We start from the raw sequence: 22,185 nt of genomic DNA on the forward strand, positions 1-22,185 counted from the left end.
ACTAATATGCTAATGGGTAAGCAGACAGTTGCCAGGCAACTACTAGACTCAGCATGGACTTTCTTAAACTTCCCGCGCTCAGCAAGGAGGGAGCATTTCAGTATTTCACTCTAGTACTTCAATTGTCTCCCTTCCAAGCCAACTGTAAAAATTCATGGATGATCTCAAGAGACACCTTAGAAGAGGTCAATGAGTTCAAGGAATATCAAGAATGCAGAAAGAATTGTCAGTGTTGTGATATTAACATAGTTAAGGTGATGGGGGCCTGCGAAAGAGCTCTGTGCAACTGTTAAGTCTTGAGAGCGTTACTTGTGCAGGATATTGGGACACCATTTATTGCAATAGCCTAATGATATACACAGTGGAAGTCAATTAACAAGCCATTATAGAGAGAACGGGGCAGTCAGTGAGACAGATTCTCAAGTTACCAGAAGCACTGGCATCTTATGGTATTTTATTTTAATCTTAGTATTTTTTTTATTTTCCAGACTTATTCTGAATTTCGGGCATTATTACTGTCTTCCACAGTATGTACAATTGTAAACTCGATTCGAGGGTAAATATTATTACAAAGGAAGATATTAAAATTCAAATGGCCTCTTTCCTTCCTAGAAGCTCAGATACTGTATATGTACAACACAGCCACTGATCATTATCAAAAAGTAATAATTTTGCATCTAAATGCAACTTTCAAACATCTCCTGCATTCCTCAGGATGATTTTAATATATCTAGGAGTCAATAAGAGTTGTTTTATAACCAGCAGAATAAATTTTTAATTTCCTATTAGAAGTCCATTGGAAAGGAAGATTCACTTAACATAAATTCATTTTACAAAAAACTTGGCTGGAACACATCCCTTCCACTTAGGAAAGGATATCTAACACCAAAAGCGAAATCACCATATACTGTGTCTATTTTGATCTCTAACTTTCATCTCTAATACTTGGCTTAGCTAGTATGTTCTATAAAAAATGCACAAGCTATTGATTTTACATTTCGTTTGAGATTGTTCTAGCTCCTTAAAAATGTAAGTGGACCAATTCTTATTGTCAGCAAATATGCATATCCAGCAGGCAGATGTGCCATCTTTCATAATTCTTTCTGAAGTGTCCTAAGGAATCACAGTAGAAACGTCCTTAAATATATATTGTTAAAAGTATAGGTAAGACAGAGTAACAGTAGCGTGTGGAGTCTCTGAATGCCAAGAATACATATATAATTTAATGAACAAAAAGGAAAAAAGGCAATAGATGGATTTTGGAGTGACATCCACAGTTAGAAGGTATTTTTCACATACTCAGTCACAAAAATGATCCCCCTTTTGACCTAAGAGAATTTGTATTTTAAAGCAATTCAATGCACATACATTCTAGTTAAGTTTATACACAGATATAAAATCATTCAAATTTTTAAGATCTTCCACTCAAATACTATTTTTTCTCTCTGACTTTATGTTCAAATTATGCATTCTGTGCCAGAAAGGCAAAGTAATGATTTCGCCCACTAATCATAAACTACTGTTTTCATGTCATCAAGTACTGCTCTCACGTGTCCTATATTTGAAGGGCATATCAATCACATCGTTGCTAATTCCCACAGCCCCCGTGTAAGGATAATGGATAATACAGAATTTGATTCTCTCTTTGTAATTAGAGAAACTGAGGCACAGAAAATTAAAACCTCTTTGTTTCAGCCTTATAAAATGTTCCCCATACAGAGTTGTGATTCAAATTCAAATTGTCCTGACTCCTTTATTGTAAAGGATTAAGATTAGTTCACTCTTTGATAGGGGGTAGAAGGACATAGTTTGTAGGAGACAGGTTCTCTGTTTTCTCAGCTGGGAAATGTGCCAACCTATGACAAAAATCATTATTCTTATATGCCAGGTTTTCGTCCCATAATGACAATTTTACAATGAATTCTGGCTGAAAAGTGCATGGGTGAAGTTTGTTTTAATGACTTCCATGAATGATCATTTAGTTCTCTCTCTTATCCACATTAAAAGTCAAATCAGGGCCTCATAACACATTGTAGACTGTCTTTGGAATGTCGAGTGACACTAATACTCAGATTCATATTGAGTCTATCATTTGGTTTTCTGTCTAAAGCTCTCCATAGGCCCTTTGTTCACTTACTTGACAAGTTCCATCAGAAATTTTACATACTATGCCACCAGTGGACACTTGTTGCTTTCTATATTACATATTTTCTAGATTGCTGTGGCCCCGGTATTGTTTTCTGACTGTAGATCCCACTATAATTAGAATATAAGCAAAACATATATAAACAAAAATTGTCAAAAGAGCTCCAATACTCTGATCAAACTTTTTTTTTTCACAAACATTGATCTCTTACTGGTCAAAGTTCACTGAAGTATGCATAAAAGGCATTAGAGTGACTGAGAATTTGGATTACAATTCAGGCCTCTACATTTGTGTAGACTTCAATCAATTTCTAAAGACAACCCCATCTTATGCTTTTTAAACTACTTTTTAAGCAAAAATGAGTCTTCCGTGCCCCAATTGACTTTTTTGTTTAACATTGCTCTATCATGTCCAATGTTTTTAATGTTTTTTCCACAATATTTTCCTTTCTAAAAAAACACAAACTACTAAAATGTTGCCCTAATTCCATTTCTATTCCAATAAAGAAATATATACATATATATATACACACACACACACACACCGTTTGAAACTTAATAAAATTAACTTATCATGTGAAAGAAGTGACTTACACCATTGATTTGAGTACTAGCCTCATCAAATCCTTGAATCTTAGGTTTGGAGGGCCTTGCCTATGTATATTGATTGAATAGATATGAGGTGGGGCTAGAAATCTGTTTCTAGAAGTACATTCAAGTGTTTCTGTTACAGTCAGTTCTCTAGTCCAAACCCCTGTAAGAAAACTTACAACTCCTGAATTTTTATAACAGCAATAGACTATAGTCAAAATTATAGCACATCTGCAAGTTACACCAATGACAATTCCATATTCTTCTGTGTTATTTCAATAGCTGATTTCAATACTCCAAACACTGTTTCATTTTAAATGCCATGGGTTGACCAGATGGTGTCCAGAAGTACTTATTCCTCTGAAAATAAAATTTGGTGACTCTGATTCTTCCTCAAAATGCTTTCTTTCCATCTCCAAAGGTCAATATCTAAAATAATGTAACAGACAGTTGCTTAATTGTTCAATGGTGCATTTGATTTCTTTACATTTAACCAATTTGGTTCACAGCTATTATAAATACATTCTTTTTATACATAGTATGCATAGTAAATAGGTATCGTTACTCAATGTTTCATGATGTAAGAATAAAGGTCACATTGCATTAAATATTTCTTTTAATTAATCTTATATGACAAACAAAATCTATTTTCAGCTCTCGAGGCAGTAGAGCAAGTTTATCTAATCCATATAACTGTCGTGGCTTTACTAGATGAATTCTTAATGAGGACTTCCAAACAGGTTAAATTAATGAAAGACTGCTTTCTAATGAGAGTCACTGATTTGGTGGCTGATTATAATGACTATACAATGTAAAAACCATGTAGTACCTAACAGAATTACTGCATTATAACTCAGAATCATTGCCCTGTTGAAAAATAGGGGACTTCCCTGGTGGCACAGTGGTTAAGAATCCGCCTGCCAATGCAGGAGACATGGGTTCGAGCCCTGGTCTGGGAAGATCTCACATGCCGTGGAGCAACTAAGCCCGTGCACCACAACTACTGAGCCTGTGCTCTAGAGCCCACGAGCCACAACTATTGAGCCTGCGTGCCACAGCTACTGAAGCCCGCGCGCCTAGAGCCCGTGCTCTGCAACAAGAGAAGCCACCGCAATGAGAAGCCCGCGCACCTCAACGAAGAGCAGCCCCCGCTCGCTGCAACTAGAGAAAAGCCCGTGCGCGGCAACGAAGACCCAACACAGCCAAAAATATATTAATCTTGGAAAAAGAGAGAGAAACAGGAATGCATTCCACTAGGTATCTTATCTTTATGAAGATAAAGAGAGAGTCTAGATTTTCTATTTCCAGTTCAGTAAGATTCTGATTTCACCAAGGAATATCACTAAAATGAAATAAGAGAAAACTTAGAAAACACAAAAATGTTTTTTCTTTCCTGCAGTTCCTATCAATATATTTCGAAGTGGTACTGAGGCTGCTGACTGTATCTGGCCAAGCACTTGGGATTATTCTCAATTGAATAGTGATTTTCAGTGGTCTGAAGAGAAGCCTAACCAGATCACACAGCCTTGGCCCTCTCCTTGGGAAACTGAGGCATTTTTTAAAGATCCAAAAAAAATTTTTAACGTAGCTTCTTGGCTGACACGTAAAGAATATACATACTACAGATGGTTATAATTTTCCTCACTTTAATATCTTATTTTTATTTCACGTAATTTGTCTAAGGCCTGCATCATAGCTGAATTTCTTTCAGCATAGGCTCTGGAGTCAATCTTAAGACATGTGCAAATTAGATTACTTCCTAGCTATGTGACCTTGGGGGCATACTTATGCTCTCTCTGTAGCGCTTTCCCTATGTGAAAAATGGCTAAAATAATACCAGTCTCCTCTGGTGTTTGGGTCCATTAGATGTGCTAATCCATTTTGTGCTATTTATGGCTTATACCAGCTCATGAGAGGCAGTTGTGAGCATTTCATCCAAAGCCCATGTTCATTTTCATCATGGAATTTAGCAAATGCTATAACCGGGGCCTTTCTTCTCAGAAAACTAAGTGTTGAACATTTACTAGCACACCACTGATTAATACACTTAAAATCACACAGAACACAGTGGTTCCATCAACAAGACAATCATGTATAATATTAGCAGCTCTCCGAATATTAGAACTGGAGGGGACTAGGGAGATTTACTCAACAGAAATGTAAGTCACTTAATAAGGTAAGTCAGTCACTTAACAAAGTGCCAAAAGTATGGAGCCTGAACACATACGGGGCTTACACTGGATTAGGGCAGAAAGAAAATAAATACAATATATAGTGTGTTAGATGAGATTTATCTAGAGCATTTAAGCTCTAGAAAACAAGTAGGGGAGGAAGATGGGCGGTGGGGGGTAGATTTTTGGTAGAGTGCGCAGAAGGGAAGGCCTCACTGAAAAGGTGGTATTTGAGTAAAGACTGAGAACTTGGTAAGGAAGCAAATCATAAGGATATCTGGGGGAAGAGTATTCCAGGCAGAAGGAACAGCCAGTGCAAATGCTCTGAGGTAGAGCACGCTTAAAATATTAATAAACAAAACAATAAACCAAAGAGGCTAGTGTAGGCAAAGCAGGAGGAATTTAGTAGGAAATGAGTTCAGAGAGGTAAAAATCGTGAGGTTTTTTTTGGTTGTAGTAGTGTTTTTTTTTTCTTTTCATTTGTTTCTTTTGTTTTTTTAAGTAGGAAAACACTGAAAATTTTCAACAGAGGAGAGCTGTCTTCTGACCTATATTTTACCAAGATTATTTGAGCTGCACTGTGGAAAATAATCTGTGAAGGGTGGCAAGGGAAGAAGCAGGGATAGCATTTAGCAGGCTTATTGCAATGATCTAGATCTGAGATGACGGTTCCTTGGACAAGAGTGAGAGAAGTGGTGGGGAAAGTGGATGGATGTAGGTATTTCTATTGCTTAACCATTATCCCGAATTTTTGGCCCAAATTTTATTTTCATTTTATGAATTCTGTCTCATGAATTCCTATTAAGTCTTTGAAAAACATGATGAGCAAACACTTGGTTTTCTGGGTTTTGTTGTACTTGAGAGTCATATTCACCTACTAGTGACATTCAAAATCCTGTAACTGCCTGCAAAGAAAACAGTGTAGTTGGCCCAAGAATGAATTTCAGCTTCGTTTAGTATTTTTCTAAAGCCAAATGTCGTTTCCTTAATAATTATTTTTCCCTTGTAAAATGCCTCCAAGTCATCTGTACCACCTTAACATTGTAAAGTATTGGGTTGGCCAAAAAAGTTCGTTTGGGTTTTTCCATAAGATATTAGACAAACCTGAATGAAGTTTTTGGCCAACCCCATACACTGTTTTAAATTCATTTTGATCACATCTCAGAATGTTATTCCTAGTAGTATTTCATGTCAAACTATCAGAGAAGGATTTTTTTTTTTTTTCTTCAATGTACTCCACACATTTGATTTCTCAATTTACTTACAGGAATTTTCCCAGAGATCATCAATTGGTAAATTCTCTTTTCCTAATAATATAAAAAAGAAGGAAAATCTGATAGCAATTGATTAAAGGAAAAAAAAAATGTGTGGGGAAGAGTGAAATGGTAGATATGGACAATGCTATCTCCTTCTGTTTCCCAAATATACTTTAATTACAATTAATTTTGGGGGTCAGTTGATCTGAAGCATATAGTGCTAAACTTAAACTCTTTAAGACTAGGGGTTGCTTCTCGTTCATTATTTTATCTTCTGCCCTTAGCACACTGCAACTGATCCCTATTGTCTGTTGGAGGGTACACGGTGTGTTTCCTCCCAACACCATCAAGCAGTTCTGCGACCACAGTGGGGTGTCCCACAACTTAACTCAATTCTGACATTATCTACCTAGAGACTGTGTCAGATGCCACAGGTTAAGGTCTCAGACCTACAAGATCGCTCCGCCCCACCCCCCCTACTTCAGAAGCCAAGTCCAGGTTGTTATCTCCTCGGGTTGGATCAATTTGTTAGAGCCACTCACAGAACCCAGAGAAACATTTTCTTATGCTTACCAGTTTATCATAAAGGATACAGATACAGTTAGATGAAGAGGTACACAGGGCAAGGTCCAGGGACATCCTGAACTGGGATGTACTACCCTTCCTGGATGTGGATGCATTCACAAACATGGAAGCTCTTCAAATCTTGTTGAAGAGTTTTTCTGGAGTTTAATCTGCAGCCCATCCCCCACCCCTTCCCAGAAGTCAGGGAGTTATGGCCAAAAGTTCCAATCCCCGAAACCTTAGAACTTTCGGGTGACCAGATCCATCCTGAGACTATCTAGGGATACTACCCTAAGTGGCCTCATTAGCATAAGCTCAAAAGACAGGCCTATCACACAGGAAATCCCAAAGGTTTGAGGAGCTTTGCGCCAGGAACCAGGGGCAAAGACTAAATATATTTATTTCTGTGCTTCACTCAGGTGCTATCATCTCTCACCTGGAATCCTTAGCTCTTGTGATGGTATTTTTGTACACAGATAGTTGTTCAAATTGACGTTTCAGGGAGTGACAAGCGCTGACATCATCCGCTTCTTACACTGTTAACATCTTATACTAGAATAGATTTGTCTTAAGTAATGAACCATTAGTGACACATTTTTACTACTTAAAGTCCATATGTTATTCACATTTCCTTAGTGTTTACCTAGTGTGCTTTTTCTGTTCCAGATCCCATCTAGAGACAAATTACATTTAGTCATCATGTTTCCTGAGGCTCCTCAGGAATAATAGTTTCTAAGACATTCCTGTTTTTCTGCTGTTTTTTTTTTTTCTCTTTGTTTCAGTTAGGGCAGTTTCTTTCATTCTATCTTCAATTTTACTGATCTTTTATTCAGTAGTTTTGAATTTTCTAAGCCCACCCAGTCATCTTTTTTATTTTTGTTTCATTTCAGATATTGTATTTTTCTACTCCAGCAGTCCATTTCTTTTGTTTTTATATTCTGTAGGTTTCTCCTTATTATGTTCATATTTCCTTAAAATCCTTGACTTTATCTATAATAGCTATTTTAAAGTCTCTGTCTACTTATTCCATCATATCTGTTATTGCGGTATCTGTTTCCTTTGTGTGATTTTCCTCTCGGTTATGTGTTACATTAAACCGCTTCATCACACATTCATGACATTTAGATTGGTTGCTGAACAATGTAATGTTATATTATTGGCTGTCTGGATTTTGCTTTACTCCTTCACAAAGACTTGATATTTTCCCAAGTATTTGTGCATCAGCCTGATCCTTTTGAGGCTTATTTTTAAGTGTGGTTAAAGTGGGCCAAAAGTATCTTTTACTTTGAGGCTATTTTTGGTCCACTCCTGAGGCCTGACCATTCTGGTGTCTTTACTGAATGCCCTGGGTGCTCAAAGAGTTCTTTCTACTCTAGCTGCTGAAAATAGCTCTCAGACCTGCGTGAGTTCTGGGAATTGTTCAGCATACAGCTTCCTGGCAGTTGTTCTCTGTCTCGTCTCATGGAAATTTACCCTATAAATGTTCATTCAGTCAAAGATGCAAGGGGATCAATATGTAGGTTTCCTGGAGCCCTTTTTCTAGGTAGCCCTCCTCTATTATTCTTTCCCACAGTTTCCAGTTGGTGAGCCTTTCTGAATTCAGTCTTCTCATCTCAAGAAGACTACTGGGATATGATGGGATTGCCTCTCCCTGCACGACAGCCCTGAAACTGCCTCCAGGGAGAAATCCTGGGGGATCACAGTACTCACCTCATTGACTTCTCTTTTCTCAGTGATTACACTCCTTAACTGCCTGCTTTCCACTGTCTGTCTGAAAACTTATTTAATGTGTTTCTCTAGTTTTTTAGTTTTTTTATAGAAGAGAAAATAATTCTGGAACCAATAACTTTGTCATGGCTCAATAAATTATTTTATGAATATTAGGTAAGATATAGATATATTATACATACTGTCTCACTTAATAGAAAGGAAGGAGTCCCATTCATCATAATCTGAGATAACAGATTAAAATTGGATCCGTTTCAGGAAAAACAAGATAAAAAAATAGATTATGTGGCTGTTGGGTGGAGAATAGATTGGAATGGTAGGAGTAAGAGTGGAAAGAGGAAAACTAGTTAGGAGTCCACTGTAGAGATGACTGTGGCCAGGACTACGCTGATACTTGTAGAAATGGTAGAAAAGTGAATGTATTTGAGAGAGTTTGGAGACTGTATTACAGATGAGTTGAACAGTGAGTGATGAATGGAGAAAAGAAGCTAAGAAAAGATTGAAGTTTCTCCATTATGCATATTGGAATCACATGTTTCCATTTACTGATGGGAAATACTGGCAGAAGGAAAAAGTTTGGAGGGAAAAATGGTCATTTCAGAATTGGACATGTTGCATTATATATGCATGTGAAGCATCTTAGTATACATAAGTTATACGACTATAAATGTCGGATGTTGTGTGGGAAAGTCAGTGTGGCCACAGGAGGAAATGAGAATGAGTCTTGGAAGGAAGAAGTTTATTATACTCACAGGTCCCAGAGATAGGGGGTCACCGAATGCCACACAGGACCAAAGGGGAAACACGAGGTTTAGTTAGGTGACAGAAGACAAGAATGCGGGGAAAGTCTAGGCCAGAGCCTTTATTGGGGTTTCCTTGGGAAAGTCAAGGCAGGGTAGAAGAAACAGCTTAGAATTGTCAAATGTGAACAATTCCAGGGGACTTTGGCTGTAGTGGTGGTCTCTAGTTGCCTGATAGCTGGCACTGAGATGAGTTAGGGAAAGAGAACTACTATTAGCTTGGTGTGTGTGAGTTAAAGAAGGAGGTAGCTGGGGCTATAGCCTCAGCCTTGGTTGATTTTGCTCCCAGCCTTTGGTAACCTGAAGAATGGGCTAGTCCAGGAAGGGCAGTCCCTCCTTAGCTAGCAAGATTTTTAACATGTCCAAAGATCATAAAATAAGTGAAAATAAAAAGTATGACTAGTACAATACAGATACTCACGTTTGAAGATGTGAGGAGAGATCAGGGATTCAGATAGAAATTTTTAGTCAGTGGCTTGAGGCTTGCAATTGAAGCCATGGAAGACTATGAGATGACTTCGGAAGAGTATTTAGATACAGAAAATGTGAGAGCTCAGGACATATCCCAAAGGAACTCCAACTTTGAAGGATGATAAAGGGGAATTGAAGGGACACAGAGAAGAAAAAAAGCAGAGAGGTAAGAAGAAAATCAGAAGGGCATGGTGTCATGAAATCCAGAGTAAGAGAATGTTTTGAAAAGAGGGGCATGCTCGACTTCATCAAATGTTGTGAAAGATGAAACAGGATGAGTACATTTAAAAATGCATTTGAGTTTGAATTATGGAGTTCACGGGTGACCTTAGTAGAGCAGTGAGACAGCAGCCAGATCTGAGTGGGTTGAAGAGAAATGGGTCAAGCAATAGCAGATAAAGTATAAGCAACTCTTTCAGAAATTTAGGGCTGGGTAGTAAGCCGAAGGGGTGGTAGGTAGTAGGTAGAGAGAACTGGTCAAATAATAACTTTTTAATGTTGTAAAATACTACTATATATTGAAATGCTGATGGGAAGGATCCTGTATACAGGGAGAGGTTGAACACGTAGGAGAAAAGGAATAAAATATTCATGCACTGCAAACAGACCAGCCTGATTTAAAATCTGAGGTCATTTACTATCTAAATGGTCTTCACTAGATACCTCTGAGAGTGAACTTGTACTTTATAAAAAGTTGGACTACAAATACTTATATGTAGAGCTGTGATGGAAATTAACAACTAAAGCAGTGCCATTCGAATTGAACTCCGGCTACAAATGCTGGTCCAGGAACCATTTGATTCTGGTCTGTGATGAGTACAGAAATTGAGAGGAAGTGTTAAAAAACCATTCACGATAAAGTTTATGTCTCTTGAAACTAATAATAATTTAAAAATTAGGCTTGGATCACTTCTTTGTTTTTATACATCATTTTCATATTAATGTGCTTTATTGGATTTAAAAAAATTGTTAACCCATATTGAATTAGGAAAAAAAAAAACCTGTTCCAACAGTACAGTTAATTTGAGAAGTGCAGACCTAAAGCACAAAGCCTAGTGCCCTTCATTAAAGGGGTGTTGGAAAACTCACATTTATGAGCTTTTTTGTGTACACAAAAGATGGCTGGAGATTATAAAAGAGTAAGTCACGACCACTTACATACAGTTATGTATAATCTAGTATTTCTAGTATAATCTAAGTATGTAATTTACACACATAAAACCAAGTAATTACAAAATAGAATATTAACCTAGTCAAAATTGTACTAATTGACTGCCTGATGAAACAATTAATGCCCATTTTTGGAGGACTTAAATGACAACCAAAATATCAATTTGGTTTGGGACTGGACTAGAATTTTAAGATTCCTTAAACTTGAGTTATACAATTGGGATAATTCATTAAGTTATTAATTCAACCCATATTTATTGAAAATTCAATAATCAGGCACTGTTGTACTGCTGAGAATATAGCAGTGAATGAGATGGTTATGGTTTCTGTCAAAGAGTTTTTTAAAATGCACTGAACCACATTATTTGAGGTAATGATAAATATTGTGTCCTAGGATGATCACTGAAAGACCTACCAAGAAGGAGGGACTTGCACAGAGACCTGACAGAAAGAAAGGATTGGCTATGCTGATGTTTAGGAAAAGAGTTTTCCAGAGATGTGGAATAGCAAGGGCAAAGGTCTTGAGATGGGAACATGGGTACTGTATTTAAGGAACAGCAATGAGGCCTTTGCAACTGGAGGAACATGAGTGAAAAGGGGAGGAGTAAAAGACGACGTTGCAGAGATGGTAGGAACACAGATCTGTAGAGTATTTTAGGCCAAGGTAGGTTTTTTTGGGTTTTTTTGTTTTGGGGGTTTTTTGCTTTTACTCTGATTGAAATTGGAAGCCACTGGAGATTTTTAGCAGAGACATCACACAATTTGTCTTACATTTTAAGGATAATTCTGTTTTTCTAAAATGTAAGAGGGCAAAAGAAGAGGCAGGGATAACAGTGAGGAGACTACTGCAACAGTCCAGGTGAGAGATTATGGATAAAAAAGGGCAGACAGATCAGGGTTGGAGTGTCAGCTGTGGTGAGAAGTGATGGGTTTTGACCACCATGCACATCTTTCTATAATCTGGACCTGATGTATTGCTCCAGTATCAGTTCCTATAATGTCTTGCCCAATGATAATAATGACATCAATAATAATAAAAACTATTGAATGCACATTATGTTCTAGACACTTTTCTAAGCAGTCATGGAATAGCTGAAGAAAAGTGAAGGATAAAATTTCCTATCATAACCATGTTAGGACTCGTGTGTAAGACTGTCTCTTGCCATGAAATTGTGAACTCCGAGAACAGCCATGTCTTATTCATCTTTACATCTCCTATAGTATGTAAAATAGTGCCCTGAACGTAGTATTAACTCAATAAATATTTGTTATGTTTGTTCATAAAGATGGGGAGATTAATGAAAGAACTTCTCCACATCAAAGCATGCCAAAAAAGATGGTCACTGCAGAAAATGAGAAAAACCCAAGGAAACTGGGAATTCTTATCATAATTCAATTTCACAATTTCAATAATTGGCCCAGAATAATAGCTATTTCACCACTTTTCCCTCATAACAGGCTCCCAAAGCATCATGTAACCGGCCCTCAGAGCACTTAACACAGTTACAGTTTTACAATGATGTGTGATCAATGCCTGGATCCTCCACAAGATTATAAACTCCATGAGAACAGAAACCACAACTGTTTTTTCAACATTTTATCATCAAGCCTAGCAGAGCACCTGGCCTATAATAAGCATTTGACATTTATAAACCAAATGGAAAAAGGTAACGGTAAGGAATTTTTACTGGATGCTAAAATCTCTTCCAAGTACTTTATTCATATTAACTTATTTAATCTTCACCACAACCCTATTAAGCAAATACTCTTTTACTCTTATTTTACTGCCCTGAATGAATTATTATTAATTATTAATTAACTATTAATTCAATATTTTTATTTTACCACTTTAAATGAATTAATGAATACAATGATAATGATCATTACTCAGGAGGAGGTTATGCCCACAGCACAGCCAACCATACACACACACACACAAACACGTATGCGCGCACACGCACGCCCCAAAGGTAACCCATGGATTAATAATAAACCTTTCTGTTGGGCACAGCGAAGCCTCCAATTTAGGCTGTCTCCTTATAAGAACTTACTGAATTGTTTCCTTTTCAACGAATAGTTTGTTTCATCTATGGGATTCCAAAAGAAATTATCTGATGGGTTTATTCAACCAATTAGCATGTTTGATTAAATCGATAAAATTTGTTTTTCACAACTCATTGATGCAGCCTAAGAAGGTTTCCATCAAAAGAAGTACATGCCTGTAACTAAATGGACAGATCAGTGTCTCTTTTGATGGCATCATAATTCCCTATAAATTCAGTTTTTAATTTTTTTTTTGCCATTAGCAACGCAATGCTTTACCCTTGGATATTCATTTTTCCACAAATTAATTCACACAATTAATCTCATTGAATAATGTATTTAATTAGATGTGTATTAAATTTTTAGAATAAGAATGAATCATAAGGTTCATTCTAAACAAGTAGAAGTTCGTGCAATTAAAATATAGAGCTGTTGCAATAAGTCAGTTTCACCCCCATACTAGTGAACAACATTATAATTAAAGTACAATGTGGCACTTCGGGGTCAGACTGTGAAATTTCTCAGCACAAAACCATATTCTTATGTTTAAACTATAAAACGACTGGGAAGAAAAGAGAAGAAACTATTAGATTGCTTTTCCGATTTAGTCCCTATGGAAGGACAGTGTATTCATCATGACTTCATTTTCCTAAGAGATGGATTTGTTGGTAAATGTGAGAAGAAATAAATAAACTAAAAAATCTGCAAGTGTTTTAAAGCCTGTTAGTAGTATAGTGTTAAGATATTAAGGCACTGCCATTACCTTGACTGCACATTGACAGCCTGTTTGGATTCTTGTGGTTGCAAAAATAATATTCCATCTAACAGAGGTCCTGGACCAGGGAGGGTTTCTCACAATTTTCCTACTAGCTCTTTTGTTATCATCACAGTTGTATCCATCTACTGTCAATGGGTGGGAGCTATAAGAAGGCAGATTTTATGTTTAGCTCAGATGAAGAATGTGCCTTCTTCTATACTTCTCACTCCCTCTTACGTCCTCCAAGTAGATCTCCAAGTAGATTGCAAAAATGGAGAGGACTCAAAACAATAAAATTAGAAATGAAGTAGGAGAAGTTAAAATGGACACCGCAGAAATACAAAACATCATAAGAGACTACTACAAGCAACTCTATGCCAATAAAATGGACAACCTGGAAGAAATGGACCAATTCATAGAAAGGTATAACCTTCCAAGACTGAACCAGGAAGAAACAGAAAATATAAACAGACCAATCACAAGTAATGAAATTGAAACTGTGATTTAACATCTTCCAACAAACAAAAGTCCAGGACCAGATGGCTTCACAAGTGAATTCTATCAAACATTTAGAGAAGAGCTAACACCCATCCTTCTCAAACTCTTCCAAAAAATTCAAGGAAGGAACACTTCCAAACTCATTCTATGAGGCCACCATCACCCTGATACCAAAACGAGACAGAGATACTACAAAAAAATAAAATTACAGACCAATATAACTAATGAATATAGATGCAACAATCCTCAACAAAATACTAGCAAACAGAATCCAACAACACATTAAAAGGATCATATACCATGATTAAGTGGGATTTATCCCAGGGATGCAAGGATACTTCAATATATGCAAAGCAATCAACGTGATACACCATATTAACCAATTGAAGAATAAAAACCATATGATCATCTCAATAGATGCAGAAAAGCTTTTGAGAAAATTCAGCACCGATTTATGATAAAAAAAATCTCCAGAAAGTGGGCATAGAGGGAACCTACTTCAACATAATAAAGCCCATATATGAAAAACCCACAGCAAATATCATTCTCAATGGTGAAAAACTGAAAGCATTTCCTCTAAGATCAGGAAGAAGACAAGGATGTCCGCTCTTGCCACTATTCAACATAGTTTTGGAAGTCCTAGCCACAGCAATCAGAGAAGAAAAAGAAATAAAAGGAATACGAATTGGAAAGGAAGAAGTAAAACTGCCACTGTTTGAAGATGACATGATACTATACATAGAGATTCCTAAAGATGCCACCAGAAAACTACTAGAGCTAATCAATGAATTTGGTAAAGTTGCAGGATACAAAATTAATGCACAGAAATCTCTCACATTCCTATACACTAATGACGAAAGATCAGAAAGAGACATTAAGGAAACAATCCCATTCACCACTCCAACAAAAAGAATAAAATACTTAGGAATAAACCTACCTAAGGAGGTAAAAGACCTGTACTCAGAAAATTATAAGACACTGATGAAAGAAATCAAAGATGAGACAGATGGAGGGACATACCATTTTCTTGGATCGGAAGAATTAATACTGTGAAAATGACTATACTACCCAAAGCAATCTACAGATTCAATGCAATCCCTATCAAATCACCAATGGCATTTTTTACAGAACTAGAACAAAAAATCTTAAAATATGTGTTGAGACACAAAAGACCCCGAATAGCCAAAGCAATCTCGAGGGAAATAAATGGAGCTGGAGGAATCAGACTCCCTGACCTCAGACTATACTACAAAGCTACAGTAACCAAGACAATATGGTACTGGCACAAAAACAGAAACACAGATCAATGGAACAGGATAGAAAGCCCAGAGATAAACCCACGCACCTATGGTCAACTAATCTATGACAAAGGAGGCAAGGATATACAATGGAGAAAAGACAGTCTCTTCAATAAGTGGTGCTGGGAAAATCAGACAGCTATGTGTAAAAGAATGAAATTAGAACAATTCCTAACACCATACACAAAAATAAACTCAAAATGGATTAGAGACTTAAATGTAAGACCAGACACTATAAAACTCTTAGAGGAAAACATAGGAAGAACACTCTTTAACATAAATCACAGCAAGATCTTTTTTGACCCACCTCCTAGAGTAATGGAAATAAAAACAAAAATAAACACATGGGACCTAATGAAACTTCAAAGCTTTTGCACAGCAAAGGAAACCATAAACAAGACGAAAAGACAACCCTCAGAATGGGAGAAAATATTTGCAAACGAACCAATGGACAAAGTATTAATCTCCAAAGTATATTAACAGCTCATGCAACTCAGTATTAAAAAAACAACCAACCCAACCAAAAAATGGGCAGAAGACCTAAACAGACATTTCTCCAAAGAAGATATACAGACAGCCAACAAACACATGAAAGGATGCTCAACATCACTAATCATTAGAGAGATGCAAATCAAAACTACAATGAGGTATCACCTCACAGCAGTCAGAATGGCCATCATCAAAAAATCTACAAACAATAAATGCTGGAGAGGGTGTGGAGAAAAGGGAACCCTCTTGCACTGTTGGTGGGAATGTAAATTGATATAGCCACTATGGAGAACAGCATGGAGGTTCCTTAAAAAACTAAAAATAGAATTACCATATGACCCAGCAATCCCACTCCTGGGCATATACCCAGAGAAAACCATTATTCAGAAAGACACATGCACCCCAATGTTCACTGCAGCACTATTTACAATAGCCAGGTCATGGAAGCAACCTAAAAGCCCAACGACAGACAAATGGATAAGGAAGATGTGGTATATTGGAATATTACTCAGCCATAAGAAGGAACGAAATTGGGTCATTTGTAGAGACGTGGATGGACCTAGAGACTGTCATACAGAGTCAAGTAGGTCAGAAAGAGAAAAACAAATATCATATATTAACGCATATATGTGGAACCTAGAAAAATGGTACAGATGAACCAGGGCAGGAATAGAGACACAGATGTAAAGAACAAACGTATGGACAAGAAGGGGGAAAAGTGGCGGGAGTGGGGTGGGATGGTGGTGTGATGAATTGGGAGATTGGGATTGACATATATACAGTAATATGTATAAAACAGATAACTAATGAGAGCCTGCTGTATAAAAATAAATAAATAAAATAAATTTTAAAAAAATATTGTATAGGTTGATTAAATTTCCTGTTGTGCATTCTTCCAAATACACCAAGTAGAAAATTGATAATCTAACATAATAACAACTTGAGTAGAAAAATAAGAGGTCTTGATTGCATCATGTTGAACTGCAAAGAACTGTATCACACAAGGGATGAGATCAGTCGGCATGGCCATTGCAAGTCTGGTCCATAATTAGCAGTGGCCCATGTGATACTTACTTTTTCTGTACCTGAGTGGAACTAGTTGACATATCCTCTTAAAAACTGTTCTAGACCCCTGGCTCCATCTGCCTTAAGTTAATGTCTTTCCACTTTTTATAACAATATGAATTGTATAGCTCAAAATGTCATATTCTGTGTTCCAGTGAATTTAGAGGTTAAAATAATTCATGATTGGACTTCCTGGTGGCGTAGTGGAAGTGGATAAGAATCTACCTGCCAATGCAGGGGACACGGGTTTGATCCCTGGTCTGGGAAGATCCCCACATGCCGCGGAGCAGCTAAGCCCGAGCACCACAACTACTGAGCCTGCGCTCTTGGGCCCGCGCACCACAACTACTGAGCCTGTGCACCTAGAGCCTGGGCTCTGCAACGAGAGAAGCCACCGCAGTGAGAAGCCTGCACACCTCAATGAAGAGTAGCCCCCGCTTGACGCAACTAGAGAAAGCCCGTGCGCAGCAACAAAGACCCAACACAGGCAAAAATAAATTAATTAATTAATTTAAAAAAATTTTTTTAAAAAAATTCATGATCTATGACTTACTTTTAAAATTCTCTCATTAAAAAATATACAAATGGATTATCTAACTGCATATCTAATAGGATTATACAAAAGAAGAGCAAACAGAATAAAAAACAACAGCATATGTCCTTTTGAGGTATTATTTAGATTATGAATTATTTACTCATTTATTTTATTTAAGTGCCTCTGCAGATAAACTTCACTTTCGTCCCCTTAGCTTCTCTAACCTGTGGATTATTCATGTTTCATGCAGCTTGTTCTCACTGCCTGAGATTCCACTTCAGACCACTTTCAGTACTTGCTACATTTAAACTATGTATTTCATCCATCAAAATATTAAAAATATGACAACTGAATCGCACATAACAACAACATTGTAACCTTCTGCTGGACGTTGAAACAAATGGTCGTGATGACTACTTTAGCTGAATAACCAAATAATAAAGAGAGAAAACAGTTAAGCCTGTTACTTGGTATGTATACAAAATTTGTATTATTTGAATACAACTTTTATTTTTCATGTATTTTTTTATGGATAAACCCAATACGAAGTCTATGTATCCCAAATAGAAAACATTACAACTAAAGGGAATGTGGCCAGAAAGTCAGAATTATTCAGGGAATTTCCCCCCATTCTTACTTCTATAAATGGAAGTATAAAATTCAAAAGGTCCAACCTATTGAATGGCATGTAAACTTTTGCCAATTGCTTTGCTAAGGCTTAATTTTTAAAAATTTCTTTTTGAACATGTTAAAAAAAAAAACTATCTACAGACTACTCCAGAAATAAGTTTTTAGAAGTTTCTTTTTAATATATAAATATGTTAAGATGTTAGTCATGTTAATGTGTGTCATAATACGCAAAATGACATTATAATACAGCAATTTAATAGCTGGAAAGTTATCATAAAATATTCAACTGTACATTTATGACATAAATCAGAGCAAGATCCTTTTTGACCCACCTCCTAGAGAAATGGAAATAGAAACAAAAATAAACATCGGGACCTAATGAAACTTAAAAGCTTTTGCACAGCAAAGGAAACTATAAACAACATGAAAAGACAACCCGCAGAATGGGAGAAAATATTTGCAAATGAAGCAACTGACAAAGGATTAATCTCCAAAATATACAAGCAGCTCATACAGCTCAATATCAAAAACACAAACAACCCAATCAAAACATGGGTGGAAGACCTACATAGACACTTCTCCGAAGATATACAGATTGCCAACAAACACATGAAAGGATGCTCAACATCACTAATCATTAGAGAGATGCAAATCAAAACTACAATGAGGTATCATCTCACACCGGTCAGAATGGCCATCATCAAAAAATCTACAAACAATAAAACCTGGAGAGGGTGTGGAGAAAAGGGAACCGTCTTGCACTGTTGGTGGGAATGTATATTGATATAGCCACTATGGAGAACCTTATGGAGGTTCCTTAAAAAACTAAAAATAGAACTACCATAAGACCCAGCAATCCCACTACTGGGCATATACCCTGAGAAAACCATAATTCAAAAAGTTACATTAACCCCTACGCTCACTGCAGCACTATTTACAAAAGACAGGACATGGAAGCAACCTAAATATCCAACGACAGACGAATGGATAAAGAAGATGTGGCACATACATACAAAGGAATATTACTCAGCCATAAAAAGAAAGAAAACTGAGTTATTTGTAGTGAGGTGGATGGACCTAGAGTGTGTCATACAGAGTGAAGGAAGTCAGAAAGAGAAAAACAAATACTGTATGCTAACAACATGTATATGGAATCAAAAAAAAAAATGGTTCTGATAAACCTAGGGGCAGGACAGGAATAAAGATGCAGACATAGAGAATGGACTTGAGGACATGGTGCGGGGGGAAGGGAAGTTGGGACGAAGTGAAGAGTGGCACTGACATATATACACTACCAAATGTAAAATAGATAGCTAGTGGGAAGTATCTGCATAGCACAGGGAATTCAGCTCGGGGCTTTGTGACCACCTAGAGGGGTGGGATAGGGAGGGCGGGAGGGAGACGCAAGAGGGAGGGGATATGGGGATATATGTATACATATAGCTGATTTACTTTGTTGTACAGCAGAAACTAACACAACATTGTAAAGCAATTATACTCCAATAAAGATGTTTAAAAAAAAGAAAATATAGAAAAATAAATAAATCAATATTCAAGTGTACAGAGTAGCAAAGGCAGTTTAATCAGGAACTTTGTTAATGACTTCAGTGATTTGCAATCAAATAATTTTCCTCCTGCCCATTCAATTTCACTTGGAATACGTAAATTTAATTAAAAAAGAATAGACTATGATTATACGTATATAAGGATAAAAATTTCTGTATTTTTGACTCCATAGAAGCAGCCTGTTACTTATAGTTTTAAAATGTAGCTAATTTATCTTCTAAATTCATTATATAATATTAGTAGCCTTGTGCAAGATGCAACTATAAACAAAATTGATTGTAACATTGTTTCAGTGCTTCAGTGTTTTACAAATAACTCAAGACAAAAGAATATAGTATCTTAAGGCCAACTAACACATACACTGGGAAAAACCAAATACAAAAGCTATATAAAATGCAAATAATGTCTACTTAAAAGCATCAGGGAACTACTGAATAAACAAGGACCCAAGGGGTCAAGTTTCTGGACAGAGGAGAAACACTGAGAGGTGAGGGGACAAGCAGTATGCTTTTATCCCTAGGAGGGTCTGTCATTAATGGGCTCAGGGCAAGAGGCTGAAAATGTGGTATTTGCCCCGCAGAGAGTTGTTGCTGAGAAAAAAGATACAAAGTGTTTGTTAGTACAGAATATCAGAAAACTAGAGAGAAAATCCAAAGCTTCACGGCACAAAATCCCAATTAAAAGGGCACAGTAGAAAACCAGTCCTGGGCTTCCCTGGTGGCGCAGTGGTTAAGAATCCGCCTGCCAATGCAGGGCCCACGGGTTCGAGCCCTGGTCCAGGAAGATCCCACATGCCGCGGAGCAACTAAGCCCGTGCACCACAACTACTGAGCCTGCGCTCTAGAACCCACGAGCCACAACTACTGAGCCCACGTGCCACAACTACCGAAGCCCACCCGCCTAGAGCCCGTGCTCCGCAACAAGAGAAGCCACCGCAATGAGAAGCCCGCGCACCGGAACGAAGAGTAGCCCCTGCTCCACGAAACCAGACAAAGCCCGTGTGCAGCAACGAAGACCCAAAGCAGCCAAAAATAAAGAAAGAAAGAAAAGAAAACCAGTCCTTGCATACACATGGTTTTAACTCAAGAACTCTGTCAAATTCTGAAGCTACAAGTGGCAGGATGCTAAAAGCTAAGCTCGAGTCTTCTGCAAAGTGGTGTAACGTTTTCTGCAGTTTCTTTCTGCTGAGAGATGAAAATGAAAGTTCAGGACCAGCCAGGGAAAGGGATTCTAGTTATCACACTCTGGCATCAGTGCTGAATCAGAAGTCTACCAAGCCTTACCAAAAGCTCAACGAAGCTCCTACTCAAAGCAGTCCTTATACAGACTAAAGTGAACAGACCCCACTCCACCTGCCTAGCATAGGAAAATTGAAAACTTTGTATCTAGGAAAATAATTTCACCTGCAGCATCAAACATATTTTACAACTAATGACTTGTCTCTAAAAAGAGAAAAAAATTCCCTCCTCCCAAGAGACAGAGAAGGTAAGAAAGAGAAAGAAATATAGAACAGTCAGTAAACTATAATCAGAGTTTGCCTCAAATCAAACATTTACGGCTTGTTGAAATTTTCAAAACACTCCATTAGAAAATTCCCATAACTTGAAGGGCCAAGCTTCCACAATAGTGGAGTATTTGATTTCCTTCTCATAAAATAACATCTCCACCCAGCAGGTGGCAAAACTCGTTTTGAATGAAGAATTGGTTCAAACATTTATACCAGCTCCTTAGTGAAGATGTAATATCACAAAGAAAACAAAAAATACAGTAATTTAGGGCATAGCATATTTAAGAATTACTATAGGACATGAAGATGATAATTGGACAGATTTGGCCTAAATCCATCAACACACCAAGTACAAATCTAAACAGGAGATCTGAATATCTGAATAAGTGCTGGTAAAGCTGAGTTCACTAAACCTTCCAGTATCTACTATACACTACCACTGATATAAGCACTAAGGCTACAAAAATGAGTAAGGCATTATATCTCTTGCTCTCACATTTATATAGTCCAGTAAGGGGGATACATGCAAGCAAATTATCCCAATCATGACTATATATATAGTCTAGTGTGTGTGTGTGTGTGTGTGTGTGTGTGTGTGTATACACTGTAATTATAATTATATAATTTTATATATTATATAAAATCATGTGTCATGTGCCTCCAAAAAATAAAATAGTAATGAGAGATGGCCATTAAATTTTGCAGTTAGACAGTCAGTGGTGACCTTAGCCAAATTAGTTCCTGCTGTCTGTAAGGATGAAAGTTGTATTACAGTGGTCTAGAAGAGCCAAAACAATAAGAAAATGGGGATAGAAAAGTCTGACTATTGATTAAAATGTTTTGATTTTAAAATGAAAAAAATTAACAGCTAGACAGGGATGAAGAGTTTAGGTGAAGAGGT

This window comes from Eschrichtius robustus, chromosome X (assembly GCF_028021215.1).
Source record: "Eschrichtius robustus isolate mEscRob2 chromosome X, mEscRob2.pri, whole genome shotgun sequence".
Classification (NCBI taxonomy): domain Eukaryota; kingdom Metazoa; phylum Chordata; class Mammalia; order Artiodactyla; family Eschrichtiidae; genus Eschrichtius; species Eschrichtius robustus.